This window comes from Macrotis lagotis, chromosome 2, assembly GCF_037893015.1.
Source record: "Macrotis lagotis isolate mMagLag1 chromosome 2, bilby.v1.9.chrom.fasta, whole genome shotgun sequence".
In the NCBI taxonomy this organism is placed as follows: Eukaryota; Metazoa; Chordata; class Mammalia; order Peramelemorphia; family Peramelidae; genus Macrotis; species Macrotis lagotis.
In genome coordinates this window covers 268,145,676-268,163,891 of record NC_133659.1, presented here as the reverse complement: position 1 = coordinate 268,163,891, position 18,216 = coordinate 268,145,676, and the positions used below count along the sequence as shown (strand labels likewise).

At 36.7% G+C, this 18,216-nt stretch overlaps 1 long non-coding RNA gene across 1 annotated transcript; it reads left to right on the top strand.

The window, feature by feature from the left end:
- The first annotated feature begins 12,470 nt into the window (after positions 1-12,470).
- LOC141511686 (uncharacterized) lies at positions 12,471-13,185 on the top strand. Its single transcript, XR_012475367.1, has 2 exons — positions 12,471-12,746; positions 12,867-13,185. It is a non-coding gene; the product is annotated as an uncharacterized LOC141511686 (long non-coding RNA).
- The last annotated feature ends 5,031 nt before the right edge of the window (positions 13,186-18,216 follow it).

Here is an 18,216-nt window from a genome sequence, read left to right as displayed (position 1 = left end):
AAGGCCCTGAACTAAAATTGGGGGAAAGATGACGTATCAGAAATATTATGGAGATGGGTATGATAAAGTATGATAAGACTTGGTAATTGACTGGATATGTGAAGTGAGTGAAAATGAAAAGTTCAGCATTTCACTGAAGTTTTGAAACTAAATAACTGGGAAAATAGTGATACTATGGACAATAATAGGAAAGAATGGGGAAAGGGTGAGTTTGAAGGGGAAGAAAATGAATTCTGTTTTGGAGATTTTGCATTTGAAATGTCTAGAGAATATAAAAATATCTAAGAGAAAGCCAGTGGAATTAGAACTCAGGAACTCCATTAGGAGTGAAGCTCAAAACAGATAGTGGGAAAGGAGTGTTGGTAGCATTGTGAACTGATCCAACCATTCTGGAAGAGTGATCTGCAACCCTGCTCAAAGGACTATAAAAACTGTGTATACCCTTTGATCCAACAATACTACTGCTAGGTCTATATTCAAAAGATATTTTTTAAAAAGGGAGGGGATTTATTTGTCCAAAACTATTTGCAGCAGCTTTTTTTCCATTTTATTTGTTTAAGGCAATGGGATTAAATGACTTGCCCAAGGTCACACAGTTGGCCAATTATTAAGTGTCTGAGGTCGAATTCGAACTCAGGTCTTCCCGACTCCAGGGTAAGTGCTCTATCCACTGCACCACCTGACTGCCTCTGTAGTCTTTTTATGTAATAATTTTAAAAATTGGAAATTCAGGGGATACCCATCAATCGGGGAATGAATGAACAAGTTGTGGTATATGAATATAATAGAATACCATTGAGCTATAAGAATGATGAGCAGGCAGATTTAAAAAAAACTGAAAAGATTTACATGACATGATACAAAGTGAAGTAAAGAGATCCAGAACACTGAACACAGTAACAACAATATTAATCAATGAAGAAATCGTAAATGATTTAGCTATTCTCAGCAATATAGTGATCAAGACAATCCCAAAGGAATCATAATGTAAAATACTGTCACCAGAAAAAGAATTGATACATACAGATTGAAGCTTTCCTTCATTCATTTTTTTCCTCTTTGTATGCGTTTTTTTTTTTTTTGCACAAAATGACTAAAATGGAAATTGTTTTCCTGGTTTGAAGACTTGAAGAACTGGTCTCCAAAAAAGAGGCCCTTGGTACAAACACTAGCTCTGATAGTTATTGATATTATCACCTTGCACAGGACAGGTCCCATCACCTCCCTAGGCTTCCATTTCCTTATCTGTAAAATGAAAGTATTATATCACATAATCCCAATTTCTTCTTAGCCTTAAAATCTATGATTCATGCTCCCTCTGTTATAACACTGGCCTCTGGTAAAAATCCTATTATATCTCCATATTATGAGAACTGGATCATGGTGGCAGAGTGGGGGCAAGTACATGAGGTAGATAAAGTTACAGTTAGAAATCTGGATTAAGGTGAACTTGCCATCCCCTTAATAAAGGATCATAAATTTATAAATTTAGAATTGGAAAGGATCCCAGAGACCAAAAGTTCCCCATGATGACAAAACTGGATGCTACTGACTCAAAGTTAGATTCGTCAGTCAACAAGCAGCTATCAAAAGCCGAATTTATTTCAAGCACCACACAGGTCCTACCATGTCATGCCCTTTCTCTATAAACTCCAGTGGTTCCCTATCTCCTCCAGGATCAAATACAAAAATGCTCTGTTTGACATTCAAAGTCTTTCATAACCTAGAAACCATCAACTTTTCCAGTCTTAATACAACTTACTCTCTGACATATACTCTCCAGTTCAGCAGCACTAGTCTCTTGTTTCTGTTTTTGGTTTTGTTTCTTTTTTTGCAAGCCAATAGGTTTAATGACTTGCCCAAGGTCACGTAGCTAGGTAATTAAGTGTCTGAGACCGTTATTTTAAATCAGGAGATAAGGCCAGTGCTCTATCCACTGTACCATTTAGTTGCCCCAGCAGTAGCACTGGTTTCTTGGCTGTTACTCCCCATCTCTTGGCTCAGACATTCTGGAATATTCTCCCCCCTCAGTTCTGACAGCTGGACCTTGTTTTGCTTTCTTTAAGTCCCAAGTAAAATCCCTTCTTCTACAGGACACCATCACTAACCCCTCTTAATTCCAGTCTTCCCTTGTTTATTATTTCATATATATATACATATATATATATATATCCAGTATACAACTTGCTTTGTATAAATTTATTTGCATATTATCTACCCCAATATATTTTAAGTTCCTTAAAGACAGGTACTGTCTTTTTTTTCTTTTCAATATCCCTAGCCCTTAGTACAGTGTCTAGCCATAATGCTTATCAGATGTTGATTGGTTGGTTGATTGGCTATATGTTGGAAATAAAAAAATCAAAAACCAATCAGTCCCTACTCTTAGGGAGTTTAACTTGGAGAATATCAAGTCCAACTGCTTCATTTCCTGGCTGAAGTGATCAAAGTTCAAAGAAATTAAATGATTTACTCAAGGTCACACATATACTGACATCCTCAAGATCCAAATGCAGATTCTCAGACCTTTAAAGAGGTCTTTATAGACCTTTATAGAACTGCCTCTCAACATATTCATGAATAAGATGAGGGTGAGAGAGAGCTATTCCCTGACTCCCCCCAATATATCTATTGATTCTTAGGTAACCACTGGGGGGATGGGGAGGGGACAGGAAATGTATGTACATACTTTTTTAAGTTTAATTTGAATCATCAGCACTTTCTTAAGTCTACAGAAATCAACAAAATGCCTGATTTGTAGCAATGATATCTAAAGAATAAATGATCACAATGAAAATTTAACAATATGAATTGAGCTGGCTCCAGCACACTCCTTCCTGTTCATCCCCATATTTTCCTGAGTCAGTATCCTGAAGGCAGAAGCTGACCCAGGTTAGGTTTAAGGTATAGGGAAGGAAGAGTTGCCACAGTATAGCAAAGCTATTTTCAACAATATAGCAAAGATAGTTTCAAAAGCAACCTATCTTGGGAAAAGTTGTCATTAGAACCTGGTTTGTGTAAAAAAGGCAGGGTTTTTGTAACTAATTTAGCTAACGCTAAGTAGGGGAAACACATGGCCCTGGAGAGGGTTGAATTCAATGATTCTCAAAAAATGCCTTAGATCACTTTGAACTCCTATGATCATGGAGAATTGTTTCATTTCTAACTTCCTGCCTGGAAGGAAGGAAGGAAGGAAGGAAGGAAGGAAGGAAGGAAGGAAGGAAGGAAGGAAGGAAGGAAGGAAGGAAGAAAGGGAGGGAGGAGGGAGGAAGTCCTTCAAAGCTAGCTTCCTACCTTTCCAATTTTCTTGCATCTTAATTCCAGTGTCACTGACCTCTTTACTTTTCCACCAAACAAAACACTCCATCTCTTGGCTGGCATTTTCTCTGTCCCCAGTGACTGGAATACCCTGTCTACCAGCTTCAAATGCCAACTAAAATTCCATCTTCTACAGGAAGCCTTCGCCAACCCCTCTTAATTCTATTTCCCTCTCTCTTTTCATTAATTTCTGTTTATTCTGTGTATAGCTTGTTTGTACATATTTATTTGCTTGTTGTCTCTCCAATTACCTTGTGAGCTCCTTTAAGTCAAAGTCTTTTTTCTCTTTTTTATATCCCTAGACTTTAGTACATGAACTGTCTAAGGACTTAATAGATGTTTTTTGACTGACTGATTCTAGGTTCAGTACTCCATCCAGTAAACCACCTAGCTGCCTCTAAGGGCAAGAAACTCTTTAATAAACTGACTTTATATTTATTTGGAGAGGAAATTGATTTTTTTAAATGATGAACATCTGATTAAAATCCCTCCAGATAGCCTCAGTTTAATCTATTTTATTTTTCAAATAAGATTTCTGCAATTATGTTGATCATCTAAACCAACTCTGCTTATTCATAACTTTGATGATTCTCTCATGTGCTCTACATGGGTTACTTTAATCATGTTCTTATTATCATTATTATTTAAAATTGCTAAAAATAAAACCATGACCTTCCAAAATAAGCAAATGAATACTGACCTTCCTCTGGGCTAAATTAACTTTGAAAGTAATTGCAGAATAGATTTAGGCAACGTGGAATTCATTTTTTTCTCACCTACTTAGTTTCTGATGACAGTGGTCATCTATTTCTTTTTTAAAAGAGATGCAGGGGGAAAAAGGATTATTAGGTCTAGAAGAAAATATTAGGAGGCATTAATGAAAAACAAAAGAAATCTCCATCAAAGATGGTGTTGAACCTACCAATTACGGCAAAGAGAATAAATTCCACTGCAGGTGGTAAGGTTTGCAGAAGAGAGGCCATGCCCTATACCAATTGGGGACAGCTGAGCTGGGCAGAGAGAATTGCCCTCAGTTCATGGGAAGTGAGATCAGAGAAGTAAGGAGCCCTAAAAAAGGGAACAAAACCAAAACACCAGGAGGCAAGGGAATGGGTGGATCTAATGATCACTATAGGAATAAGTATCCTACTCAGTTTCAGGACAAGCCCCAGTGACCCTGTTCTAATTATAGCTAGGGTATAAAGTAGTCATAAATCTCTTTCATTCTCAAACAGTCCAACTGATCTACCATTCTTGTTTTATTGAAGAAAATCAATTATGTTCAAAGCCAAGCAGAGATGGCAAGTAAGCTGTTTTAATCAATGTATCCTAGTAACAAAAAATGGCGACTATTATTCTTGAAAGCAAAATAAGAGCAAACATTTATTAAGCATCTACTACTATAGGAAAATTATTCTATACAAAGCCCTGCTAAAAATTGATTTTTTTAAAATAACAAAATGCTCATCAAAAACTTTTGGTGTGTCTGACAAGTCACCAAGGGCTTTTCATTGCCAATTCCTTCATAAAAGTTAGAGATGGAAGAGAAATGGGGTAGGAGGTATTGTTAATTTAAAAAATAAAATTTAATTTTAAAATCTTTTTTTAATAAATAATCCTACCTTATTTACAAAAAAAAGTAAGAGGGGCACAGTGGATAGAACACCAATCCTGGAGTCAGGAAGACCTAAGTTCAAATCCAAATTCACATACTTACTAAACAAGTCACTTAACCTCAATTATTTCCAAAAACACTTTTTAATGAAAAGTAAGAGATATGCTATAGCAGAGCAAATAGAAGGTTGGCCTTTGAGTCAAGAAGACTCAGGTTGAAGTCCTGCTTCTGATATTTCCTCGTATGCAACCTGGCCTGATCATTTAACTTGATTATGCTACAAGCAATTTTCTCCTATAAATTATGAGTTACCTATCTATAATGGACAAAGGAGTTTCACTAGACATTCTCTTTAAAAGTTAAATTAAAGCATATTCAAATAATTTTTAAAAAACATCAAAGATGAAGAAGAATGCTGGGTAGAACTTTAAGCACTTGACCTATGAGTACCACATGTCTTTCAAAATTCATGAAATCAGCAGTTGTCATCAAGGTCAAAAATTATTCCAAACATTTGATTAATAGCTATCTTTCTTTAGATATTGAACATATATATATGTATATATATATATATATATATATATATATATATATATATACTATACAAGACTTTTAAGCAATATATTTAGTACCTTGAAACTTCCACTTCAATCTTACTTAATAAAGAAAAAGAAATGAAAGGGTACACAAAGAATTTGTAATTTGTAATTTGTAATTTGTAGGGTACACAAAGAATTTTCAATATGCAGAGAACTGATATATGACAGAAAACCAAAGACAATTCCTTTTATCCAGGGTAACATAATTCATCCTGCAGATCAGACTCCATCCTTATGGATGAATACTCACTATCTCCAATCAGAGTACTAGAAGAATTACTACCTTTGCTCATGCATCTATCATTAAAACTGGGAAAACAGGCCCCCTCTATCCCTTCTATAAAATGAGGAGATAAAAGGGAAAAAATTAATAACTACCTGTTTCTGAACAACAGTTTTTAAGGACTTTGTGGAGATCCATGAAGTCTCCAAAATTAATAACAAAAGATTAGCTTCCTCAAATATTTTGTAGGATGCTGCCAACGCATTTCTGCATGGCGAAGCAATTTATTTTGCCTTTGGAAGAGAGCGGATGGGGATGGGGGAGGGAAACAAAACTTAGAAGAATAAACTAGCTTGAAAAACAAATTATAAAGCTGGAAAGGTACCATACAAAAGAAGTCTCCTACTTATTCACAATTTTCATAATCCTAAAATGTAAAGGAGAAAATTCTACCTATTTATTTTCCAACAAAATCTTTTTTTTTGCTGAAATTGCAAATAAACAAAACCAAAAAAATACAATTATTTTGCAAAGTAAAATGAACAAATACAAAAGTTCCAGCATGCTAGGTATAAATGATAGGAATAAATAGATGAGGGGAAACAATGTAAATGAGAATGAAAAAATGAGAAGTAAATTCAGTAAATAATATTTGTAGGTGCATGTGTCAAAGATAAGCTTGCTAATTTATTAGTTAATCAACTTCTAAATTACATTTATCTCCACCAAAAGAATTCTCAGTCCTTAAATGACTGCAGGAGAAAGAAATCACTGAAGTGCTCAGAAGAAAAAAGTGTCTAAGATCTCTTGGTCATATGTTTTCATAAATTGGCAAAGGTATTAAATATATAATGACATCTAAGATGAGTTGGGGAGGGCAGGTTTTTGAAAGAAATTAAATGAATTGGGATTATATGGATATGTAGAGAGACAAAAGGCTACCAGATGTAAGTGCTAATACAATCCAATGCCATTACAATTTAATAAATAGTTCTTATATCTTAATTACATGAGAAGGACCACATCTAAATGCCAAGATCTCTCACTGTATCTAGACCAACATCAGAAGTCCTGTTACCTATACAAGCTAATAACTGGATATAGATGGTTTTGGAAGAGATGATGAGAAGGGTATGATTGCACAACCCTCTCCTCATTTTAATCAATATAATGTGTATGTCATGTCATCATTCACTTGATGTCATAAAAGTAATTATAAAGGACAACAATCAATATTTGACCTATAAGGACAATAAAGAAGAAATGTAAAATTTCTGGTGGACTAGTTGGTTCTAGCCAATGTAATACTTCATATTTATGTGATGCAGATCTACAAAATTTTGTACCAATAATATTACTCCATTTTAAAGATTAGAAAACTAAGACCTAAAGGGATTGTGCTACGTGCTCAATTAGTAGTAGTTATAACTATAAAACAGATCTTCTCTGACTCTAAATTCAGGTCTCCTTCCGCTCTTTAATGAGGAACAAAGAAGACTGAATTTATTGTTATCCGATCAGGAGGATATCTATTCTACCCCAGGAATGTTGAAGAAGGTGCTTCAAAGGATCTTTATCTTGGGAGATTTTCCCTCCAAAGGCACAAATAATAACCTATCCATGTCTTCTCATTCTATGTTATTCCCTCCTGACTGCCAAAAGATTAGCCTCCTTGCAAGGGCTTTCTTCTCTCTTCATATTACATGGATACCAATGGAACAATGGGGCTCAGTCCCCACTCATCATATGATCAGCATGCCTTCTTTTCTCATCATGCCCATCTCTTATATTTTTACATTGTTTCTCCTCCACAACTCTTAAATCGTTTTATATTGTAACCTATTCATACCTATGGCATGCCCCCTACTGCCCAAAGAATGATCCACAATTTTAATTCTTTGAAGACCAGGCTGTTGCTGTTGCATGACTTTTAACAATATATCACCAGAAATAATAAAAATATTGAAAAGATGGGCCTTTGTGCCAGGGAGGAGATTAGGATTATTAAAAGCACTGGACCATTTCCCAAGAATAATCAGGATGCTTTCATCCTCCTCATCCATTCTAGCTCCAATTCACTGCCCATTTGGAGTACTTGTCATTGGACATATACTGACCAGTTTTGTGAGTTGTCCATGCAACTGTATTCCATATCCTGGATAACAATCATTCTCTAAACACTTGATTTTTCTTTAGTAGATAGGACAAAAATCTGTTGATTAAAAATGTCACTTAATAGATGCAGCAATATTTGAGGGTCTGATATAATCAGCTTAATGTCAGCTACCAGCAGGGGCACATGAAGGATCTCATCATTGCTAGAGAATATCGCTATTCCATTTGGACTACTGGACATCATCCGTGTCAATGGTAAATACTGAGCAGCCAACACCCTGTTTGATGACTCTCTTAAACAGCCACGGGATCGATGGTGTTATTTAATCAAGGAATTTTAGAAAATTTTAATATACATATGGAAGACATCTTTTTGGAGGAGGGTCTTAAAGCAACATTTTGCTCATTTAGATCAAATAATTTTTTGAGATAGCAAATAACAATCACATTGTAATCTTAACATTTTCTATGCTTTTCAGTCATGTATAACTTTAAAATGTCGTTTCTTATAAAACAAAAATTGCAAAACCCCCTCTCTTCCCTTTATATCATCATTGTGGATGCCTTCAATAAGCATATAAATTGTACTCAGAAACATAGAGATGGAAGAGTAGGTATATAGATTTTAAAAATATTGATAGAGATTTTTAGCTACCTTTCTTGCTAAAAATCAGCTCTAAGATTCTGTAAGGATATTTCAGAGAACTGATTCTTCATCATCCACAAAATTATGCCATCTTTATTGCAAACCTGCTCTGCACATAAAAGGCATGTGAAGGGGATTTCATCTAGTCCTGATTCTCTTCGTATCTCTGTTTTCGTTAACCCCATTTCTACATTCTCATCCAACCCAGATAAGTCTGTGAATTGGAGTCCAAATATGGTAACACTACTATCACTAAGGGAGAACACTATTTGTTACAGAAATCTTTTACAGAACCTTTCCTTTTTTTGTTGTTGTTTTCCTTCCACTTTTAACCCTTTATACCCTCTGCGTGGCATCGTTTTCTATAGATTTCTTTCCATATTGTCAACTTCTTATTGTTTAATGAGGAGATAACTACTCATAATCTTCCACCATCCTCCTCCATGTGGGAATTGTAGGAATTGGGTGAACCACAATGACTGCATCTTGTGAGTCAATTTTGGAACGAATTAAATTCCCTTTCTACTCAATTATGGTTCTAATCCAATTTCTGTCTTATGAAAAAAGTTTATTGAATGATAGGAATTAAACTTTATTGCATTGTTTAAACTTACTCCTGCATGTCAGAGAAACTGGACTGCCTCTACATGTTACTTAGAGACCCTTAACTGAGGACATAGTATGTTATGCTGACCAGAAATTGCCAGATCCAAAGATTGACACAATTATCCATCTCAAGCAACCCATATGTCTTATCTGAAAAATTGTCCCATACTGGTCAGTCAGTTTTGTTTTTTTATTCCTTTGATTAATACAGACACTTGGGAAGAGTAAGAACCTCTCTTTCTGATTTCAGGGAATTGCAACTATTCGCTTTCTCCCAATTCAGAAAGCATCTAATCTTTCTTCCAATTAGAAATTAGATTACCTAATCTTATATTTTGGTTTATATCCTGTCAATTGCTTTCTTAAGGTATAAAAATCTGTCTTCCCCATATTAGGGGTCCAGTGATGCCAAGCTGAGGAGGTATAATTTCATTTTGTTACCAATTAATAAATAAATAAAAGCACCAATTAATAAATCAATATGCCCAGAAACTGGAGCCTTTGTTTCTTCTGTCATTTCAGATTTCACCTGACACATGCAAAAGTTTTGATAACTAACACATTCATGTAACTCTGCATAGAATAGTCATATATTAGTCTTTCATTCGGTCCCACCATAAATATTTGAGAAGTAAATCAAGTATATAACCTTCTTGAGGGTAGGGATCCACTCTCATTTATCTTTGCATCCACCAAGCATAAAGCTTTACAAATAATGAACTCTGTATAAATAATACTCATCTGACAATGAAGCAGTGTGGTACAGTAAAGAACTGACCTTGAAGTTTGGAAGAATTAAATTCAAGGCCCATCTTTGACACATATTGACAATGTGACCTTGAAAAAGTCACTCAACCACCTAATGCTCTAGAAAAATTCTCTAAGACATCCAACCATGGAACAGAGAGTTTCCTCATCAGGGATTCCCTAAAGCAATAAAATCCCAGGTCTGAATTTTTTTAATTGGCATTTAAATAGTTCATTATGATATGCAAATCACTTTAGAGACATCATTTAAATTTGATCTCCACTACACACACCATAATACTATGATTACAATTATTCCCATTTTATAGATGAGGAGACTGAGATTTTAATTACACAACTAAAAGGAGTCAGAGGTAGAATTCAAATACAGTTTCTCCTGACTCCAAGTTCAGGGTTTTTTATACTACACCATGCAACTAACTGAACTTTTATTCAATTGAATAACCAGAATAAACAAGACCTTTTACCAAACAAAAAAACAAAGACTAGACCTGATGCTTTTCTATGCCTTCCTAAATCATCAGTCAAGTCCTCAAAGTTTGAATTGCCCAATATGAGTACTTTTATTTGGAGTAGAGAAATTCCCCATTTTGTATATATATTACATTTCAAATTATTTGAAAGGAGTTTAAATCCCTTAAGAAAAAAAGGTATGATTTTGAAAAATCTATTCTTATACAAAAATGGAATGAAAAGACTGAAGAGAGTCAGATTCCTCATACACACACACACACACACACACACACACACACACACACACACACAAACTCATATAATAAAAATAAAAAATAATACACTGATGGGAAAAGAAATCTGAAGACTAAATTTGAAAAACCCACATATGAAAATTGGGATTTTTTTAAAAGCAAATTGAACAGAGACAAAAAAAAATTGCTCGCTATTCCAAAAGATGCTTTCTGGTGGATAACTTACATATTCAAAGAAATTAATCAAGAATAATAAATAATAATTCAACAGGACAAATGAAAGTTTAGAGAAAATATACAAAATCACATATGCAGGGGAAGCTAGGTTGCACAGTGGTTAGAGCACCAACCTTGGAATCAGGAGGACCTGAGTTCAAATCTGACCTCAGACACTATAATTTCCTAGCTGTGTAACCTTGGGCAAGTCACTTAACCCCACTGCCCTGTAAAGAACAAAAACAATAAGAAAAAGAACAGTTTGATAGGGCATCATCTTTGTCAATTTTTTTTAAATGATGATTAGTGACTTTATGGAAAAGACAGGACCAAGTACAAAATAAGCTGTAACAGTAAAAAGTTTACTATAAATCTATTATAGATGGAAGAAGAAAGAGGAGGAAAACAAGGAGAACTAGAAGAATGAAGGAGAAAAAGGAGGAGAAAGAGAAGAAGAAAAAGGAGGAGGAGAAGATGGAGAAGAAACTAAAAATTATATATCTTGAAGTTTTCAAAGAAAATTTCCCATAATTTCGGAATACAACTAGCAAAATAAATCAAAGCATACTCACAAGAAAAAACCAAATATGTAACACACCTATAAATACCACAGTTAAAATCCAATGCTATATTAAGAGGAGAAGATCCTACACATTGCTAGGTTAAGTAATTACAAGCAAGATAAGAAATAACTTATCATGAAACATGAATTAGAGTTCAAATAGATTTTTCAAGGAGGACACTTAGAAAGTAGAACCTTACATACCACAAGAAGTTTCAAATGGTTATGTTATAAACAAATAACAGGAGAGGGCAAAAATACTTCTCACAACTATTGATAGAAGAGTTCTTGACCACATAAATGTTAGAATGCTAAATAATAGCTCACATTTCTGTATCTGCAGTATCATAGAAGGAAAATTTTTATTTCAAAATGTTATTTCAAATAATAGGAAAGGTTTTAATTTTATAAAAAAAATAAACTACACACAGGAGTGACTAGGTGGAGCAGTAGATAGAGCACTGGCCCTGGAGTCAGGAGTACCTGAGTTCAAATCCCACATCAGACACTTAATAATTACCTAGCTGTGTGGCCTTGGGTAAGTCACTTAACCCCATTGCCTTGCAAAAAAACCCTAAAAAAATAAATAAATAAACTACACACAAAGTCACAAAATTGTGTATACTCTTTGAATCAAATGGTATTTGTTGTTGTACAAAAAAAATAGGCACACAAGCACCTGTACAGGAGGGAGGAGGAGGAGGAGGAGGAGGAGGAGGAGGAGGAGGAGGAGGAGGAGGAGGAGGAGGAGGAGGATCAATAAGAAGGAAGAGGCTATGTGAAAGACAAAGATAAAAGAAGGAAAGATTTAAAAAGATGGTTTGAGAAGGAAGAGGGGAAGCAGAGAGAAGAAAAGAAAGAAGGGAAGGGAAGACAGGAAAGGGGGAAGAGAAACTGGGGAGGATGAGGAGGCTATAGAGACACGGAGAAGGGGAAAGGAGGAAGAGGATGAGAAAGGAGGAGAAAGTTAAGAGGGGAAAGAAAGGAAGAAGGGAAAGATGGAAAGGGGGAGAGGAAGGAGAGGGAGGAGGGGGAGGGAAAGCAGGGGTGTGAGGAGGAGACCACGTGAGAGGGACTAAGAGAAACTGAGGAGGAGAGAGGAGATGGAGGAAGAGAAGGAGGATGGTGGAGAGCAGGGAAGAGGGCCCGCGCCATCAGAAGCCTCGTGCCCACCCCAGCTTTGTGAAACAGGTCCAGAGTCTGGAAGGCCGAAGGAACAGCTCGTGACCCACGTCAGCGTCAACGGCTTCCCAAGTGGAGAGGACCTGGCGGCACAGAAGGTGGAAGATTAGGGGCGCCTCCCAGCTTTGGGGCAGCCCCCGAGCTCTTGAAGGACTATCGCGCTCCTCCAGAAAGCTGGCAGCAGAGGAGGTAAACGGGCCCCTGTTCCCCCCCCGGGAGGGCTCCTTGCCTGTGCTCACACTCTGGGGTAGGCTCCCTGCCTCGCCCCTCCCTCACCCACCATCCTGTTGTTGGTTTTTCCCTTGGCAGGTTCTCCATGGTAGTGCGATGCTTTCAGCGTGGAGCCGGATGGGAGGGACTTCTCCTGCAGCATTGCCACCAACCTCCTGACTCAACTCTGAGACCGGCAACCATCTCTGGCATGCCTGGAATCCCTCCCAGTCTTCTTCCCAACTTAGGTGGAGGGATAGGCAGCGGGGATGGGAAGACAGGCCTTTCACAAGGATCCCACGTTGGGGATCTGGATCTGGTCTAGTTGCCTTTTCAACTGGCAACAGACAATTTTATGTTTAAAAATAAAAACAAAATGACTTACAATTAATGCAATAAATATGACTGAGGAACTTTATTAATATGTTTGGATTAATGATAGAAAAATAGTAAACAGCTAGATGGTTCAAAATATTGGCACTGGAGTCAGGGAGACTCACCTTTCTGAGTTCAAATCTGATCTCAGACTTTTACTAACTCTGAGCCTGGACAAGTCACTTAACCCTGTTTGTTTCAGTGTTCTCATCTGTAAAATGAACTGGAGAAGCATCAAATCACTAGTATTTTTGCTAAGAAAATCCTAAATAAAGTCAGGAAGAGCTGGAGATGAGTGAACAATAAATATAGTACCTATTATGTGCTATCAATGTAAACAATATTTTGGTGGTTTAAAATTCAGAAATATAATAGCTGGTGTTTATATTCTACATATCAAGCACTTCACAATTATCTCATTTAATCCTCCTAACCCAATGGGGTGAGTACTATTATCCTTATTTTATAGATGAGGAAACTGTGACAAAAAGGTTGTGACTTATCCAGGGTCACATGGCTAGCTAGTGTTTGAGGTTGAATGTGGATTCGGGACTTCTTAAATACAAGTTCAGTGCTAAATCTGCTCTGCCACATGAATTAAAGGAATTTAGAAAACTAGTGGTGAATGCAAATATACCTAAATTTCTTAAAAAAGAAAAGAAAGCTAGAAAAAAGCTAGAAAAAAAGTTGGGCCAAAAGTGGGGGAATTTTGGTCAGGCCTGAAAGAGGATAGAGAAAAAATGTTTTTCTTGTCATTTAATTGTTAATTCTTTGGTTTTGTTTTCTTAAAAGGCCAAAGGTTTGCTCCTTTGTTCCCTATTTTGTTTGTTTATTTGATTATTTTTATCAATGTCTATTATTTTTTGACTTGGGCAAGTCACTTAACCTTAATTGCCTCACATCCAGGGCCCTCTCCTGTCATCCGGAGTCATATCTGATCACTGGACCCAGATGTCTGGAGGAAAAAGTGAGGCTGATGACTTAGCACAGCTCCTCCTCACCCAAATCCAATTCATGTGCTTGTCATGGCATCACCTCCCTGATGTCATGGTCCTCTTTGAGAATAAAGGACAAACTTTATTACCAAACCTGGAAGTAATGAGTACACTGTATGATACAGACATTCTTAAACTTGAAAGTGGAACTAGGTATGCACTTAACCTCTGTTGTTCAAGAGGACAAACCCCAAAATCTGAAACCATTTAGAAACTAGGTCATTTGATAGAGAAAAGACTTTAGGTAGAATATTGAGTCAGAAGAGATGGCTCCTCTGCCTCCTCGGGTTCTAGAAGGTTTGCATTTCATAGGATTTTGACAAAGGTTTCTGCACACAAGTCACACGTGGAAGCCAAAACAAGTTTGGGTAGATCTAAAACAAGATGTGGGGAAGCAAAACTGGATCTGAGTATAGATAAAGGATCTGGGAGAACTCAAAATTTCTTGTTAGCATCTTCAGCATTCTAGAGAGTTACTGAGATCAGGATGACATTCTAGGTGCAGTCTTGAAGCATATAGTTGCTTGGTTTGATTCTTGTTCTCAATTACAGAGGAACAAAATGACATCACTATGTTGCAAGTTACAGTGTGTCTGACTATGGATGATAAGATCAATGAAATGCACTACCACAGGTCGGGCACAAATAGTCCATGTGACCATCTGGGTGTCTACTATATATAAACCTATGCATCTGCTTCAGTTCTGTTTTCTGTTTTACTCATAGAGTACATCACCCTCTCTGACGAGGGCACACCAGACTGGGCAGTACTAGTCTAACTCGAACACATCCTACACCCCCTAAAAGCATATAAAGTAAGGTTCCAATAATGATAAATAATCCACACTGCTATCTGCCTCAGTTTCCTCATGTGTAAAAAAGGGGATAGCATTCAACTCCCAGAATGACAACTTTTGCAAAAGCAAAATTGTAAATGTTATATATTATTAAGAGTTGGTTGATCACCATGGTAACAACATGAACTTTTGATCCTGAGTGAAAATTGTGATGGAACAGATGTTTTCTGTTGACCTTTAGTTAGACACCAAAAACAAAGGTAATGAACTTGTTTCTCCCCATGCCATGACCAGCAGACACTGGTCTAAAACATCAGCACCAGAAGGCACCCTCTATATCATCCCCTCATCCTCCGGTAAGCAAGCTTCTAGACAAGTGTCACAACCTCAGCTGACAATCCACCAACATCCTGAGATAAATGTGGCAGCTGACAAGTTCAAGCAGAGAAACCTGAAGGATGAAAGAACAAGCAGAGAAATCTAGTTACTTGCTCCATTCAACATATATTAAGTAGCTGCAATACACTGTGAGGATCCTGGCATGATACAGATAGAAATAAGAAATGATGTTTACATAAGATGTGTGCACAATAGTTATTAAACCCCTACTAACTGCAGCATGTCGAAGAGAAGTGGAAAGGGTTTGCAGTGTTTTAATTTTAAGAGTGTCTTCCTTTAAAGAAAAGAGTTGACCATCTGGGGAGGGGAGAGAGAGTCAGAGAGATAGAGACAAAATGAGAGAGAAGATATAGATAATAGATGATAGATGTAATAGATGAGAGATGAGAGAGAGAGGAGGGAGAGAGAGAGAGAGAGAGAGAGAGAGAGACTTTATACAGTTCACAGTATGAGAACTGAAAAGGACCTTAGAGTCCCTTCATTGTAGAACTGAGAAAACATGTTTAGAAAGGTTGAGACAAAAACTATGATTTCATCAATTTAAGGAATTCCTAGCATGGAAATGCCCCCTACCAATGAAGATTTGGAGCTAATATTTAATTTCTAATCTTAGAACAGGGCTCCTTCACCCAGGATCTATGACCTTGTATTTTTTTAATATTTTGATAATACTTTCATGTTCTCATGCATTCGATTTTATTCATTTAAAAACCTCATTTTGTGAAGGGTTAGGATCCTACAGATTGCTCAAAGGGTCCTTGATATAGAATAAAATTGAGTACCCTTGTCTTAAAGAGTTGTATATGAAATTAAATGATCCTTGAATCCATCTTCTTGACTTGAACTCTAAGGCTGGCTCCTTATCCATTACACTATGCTGAGTCTTAAACAGGACATCTACATTTTTTTTAAAAATTAACTAAAATCTGCTCAAAATCAATGTGCTATGTGTTCAAAATAAAGTGACCACAAAAATTTAAAAAGAGAGCAATCAATGAGGAGTAGTCAGAGCATGACTTGGAGTCATTAAAGACCCATCCAGAATTTGGAACTATAGATTTTGCCAAACATACACTGGTAGATTTACTGAGAAAAATATTTGAATGGGGTAGGGAGGAGAGGAGAAAGTATATGAGTGAGGGAGTCACCTGAGTCAATCAAATCATCCCTGTTTAAGTAAATGATACTTTAAGAAGAGAAGTGAGGAAGAAGTCAATAAATTCATTAAAGACATTAGACTAGTTGCAGGGCAGTCTCCCTGATCAACTAGAGTGACATTGCAAAGGAAGCATGTTTAGATTGGTTGAAGAAACTCGGTACACTCTAGTTGCCTAAAAGATGAGAGTAAGAATCATGAACAAGCGTCCCAGCAAAGTTCCTGGACAGGAACAGACTGGGGAGGAGGAGAAGTGCCTCAGCTTTAGTGTTGACCCAGGTCACCTTCCCTGCCCCTGCCCCATCTTGACCAGAGGAGGAACTTATGAGATTCAAAAGTCTAGAGGATTTGGGATCTCCTATTTTCCCATTAGTATTTTAGCATCATCCTCTGGGATGGTATCAACTTCCAGCAGGAACTGAGAACAGATTACATAGGCTGCAGCAAAGCAGATTCATAGCACCTCAAGGAGTCCAGAGAAAAAGTACACCAAGGAGAGCATCCATAACAGGACTTCCAGGTACTATGAGTAACTCCTAAATGTGCTTCCTAAAACAATGTAAGGATTATCAGATTGCCTTCTGTGGGGGGGAAAGGGGAAGGGGGAGAGAAGGGGAGGGTGGGGGGGAAAGTGTAAAATTAAAAACCTTACCAAAAAATGATAGTAATATAATTGAAAAAAAATGTATTTAATAAAAAACATTTAAATGTGCTTCCTAAGTTTGAGTCTACTTCCTCAGGGACTCAATACTTCCTTGTCACAGAATATATAGCAGACTTTTTGGAGAATACCTGTACCAATCCCCCTTGTTGAACCTCCTTAAGTATATACCTTCTTTCTAAAACAAATTTGGTCTGGTTGATTATTTGATATCACTAATAACATTAGGGAAAGTAGAAACACACTGATGGGGGCTCAGGAGCTATAGCACAAGAATGATTTCCCTGAGTGACTCAAAACTAACTCCTAGACCCCTAAAACAATCAATGGGGGAAAGTAATTGGTAGAGTTGTCACAGAGCATGTACTATATATAGCTATGCTACATGTTTTGATTATGCCTCTTTATTTAAGTTTTATTTCATCCAATAAAACGAAAGCTTCTTGAGGACAGGAAGGTATATAATAAATGCCTGTTGATAAATTGTCTAGTTTTGTGAACTGAGAAAGTCATTTTTCTCTCTCTGGGTCTCATCTGTAAAATAGAGGAAAGGGAACTAGATGATTTCAGCCTTAAATCTCTAATATTTCAAGAAAAATAATAAATTTATAATAATTAAAGTTATCCAGAAATGGAATTAGCTCCTCATCCCCAGAGAATACAGTATAGATGGCTACTTGTCAGATACATTGTAGAGCTGGTCCTTAGTTATATATGGATTGGATTAAATGGCCTCTGGAGTCCCTTCAAACTCTAGGATTCTGCAATACTGTCTGAAGAGAATGCAATTAATTCTCAAGTAATATTCAAGGTGCCATTTTGTCACTGATGGTTGAGAAGTTCTGGGAATTGTCTGTCTGATTTTATTGATCTATGTGGCCTCCAGTAAGAGATTTCACACTTCACCAGGCTGTGGGTCACATTGTTGTTTTGTTTTCCTTCCCTTGAAGACCAATCCCTTGTGTACTGTTGAAACAACAGCTAGAGATAACGGAGAGGACACAAATTCTCCTTGCCATATCTTTTCAAAGAAACCCGAGTAGATGATTTTCTATTACCTTGAAGT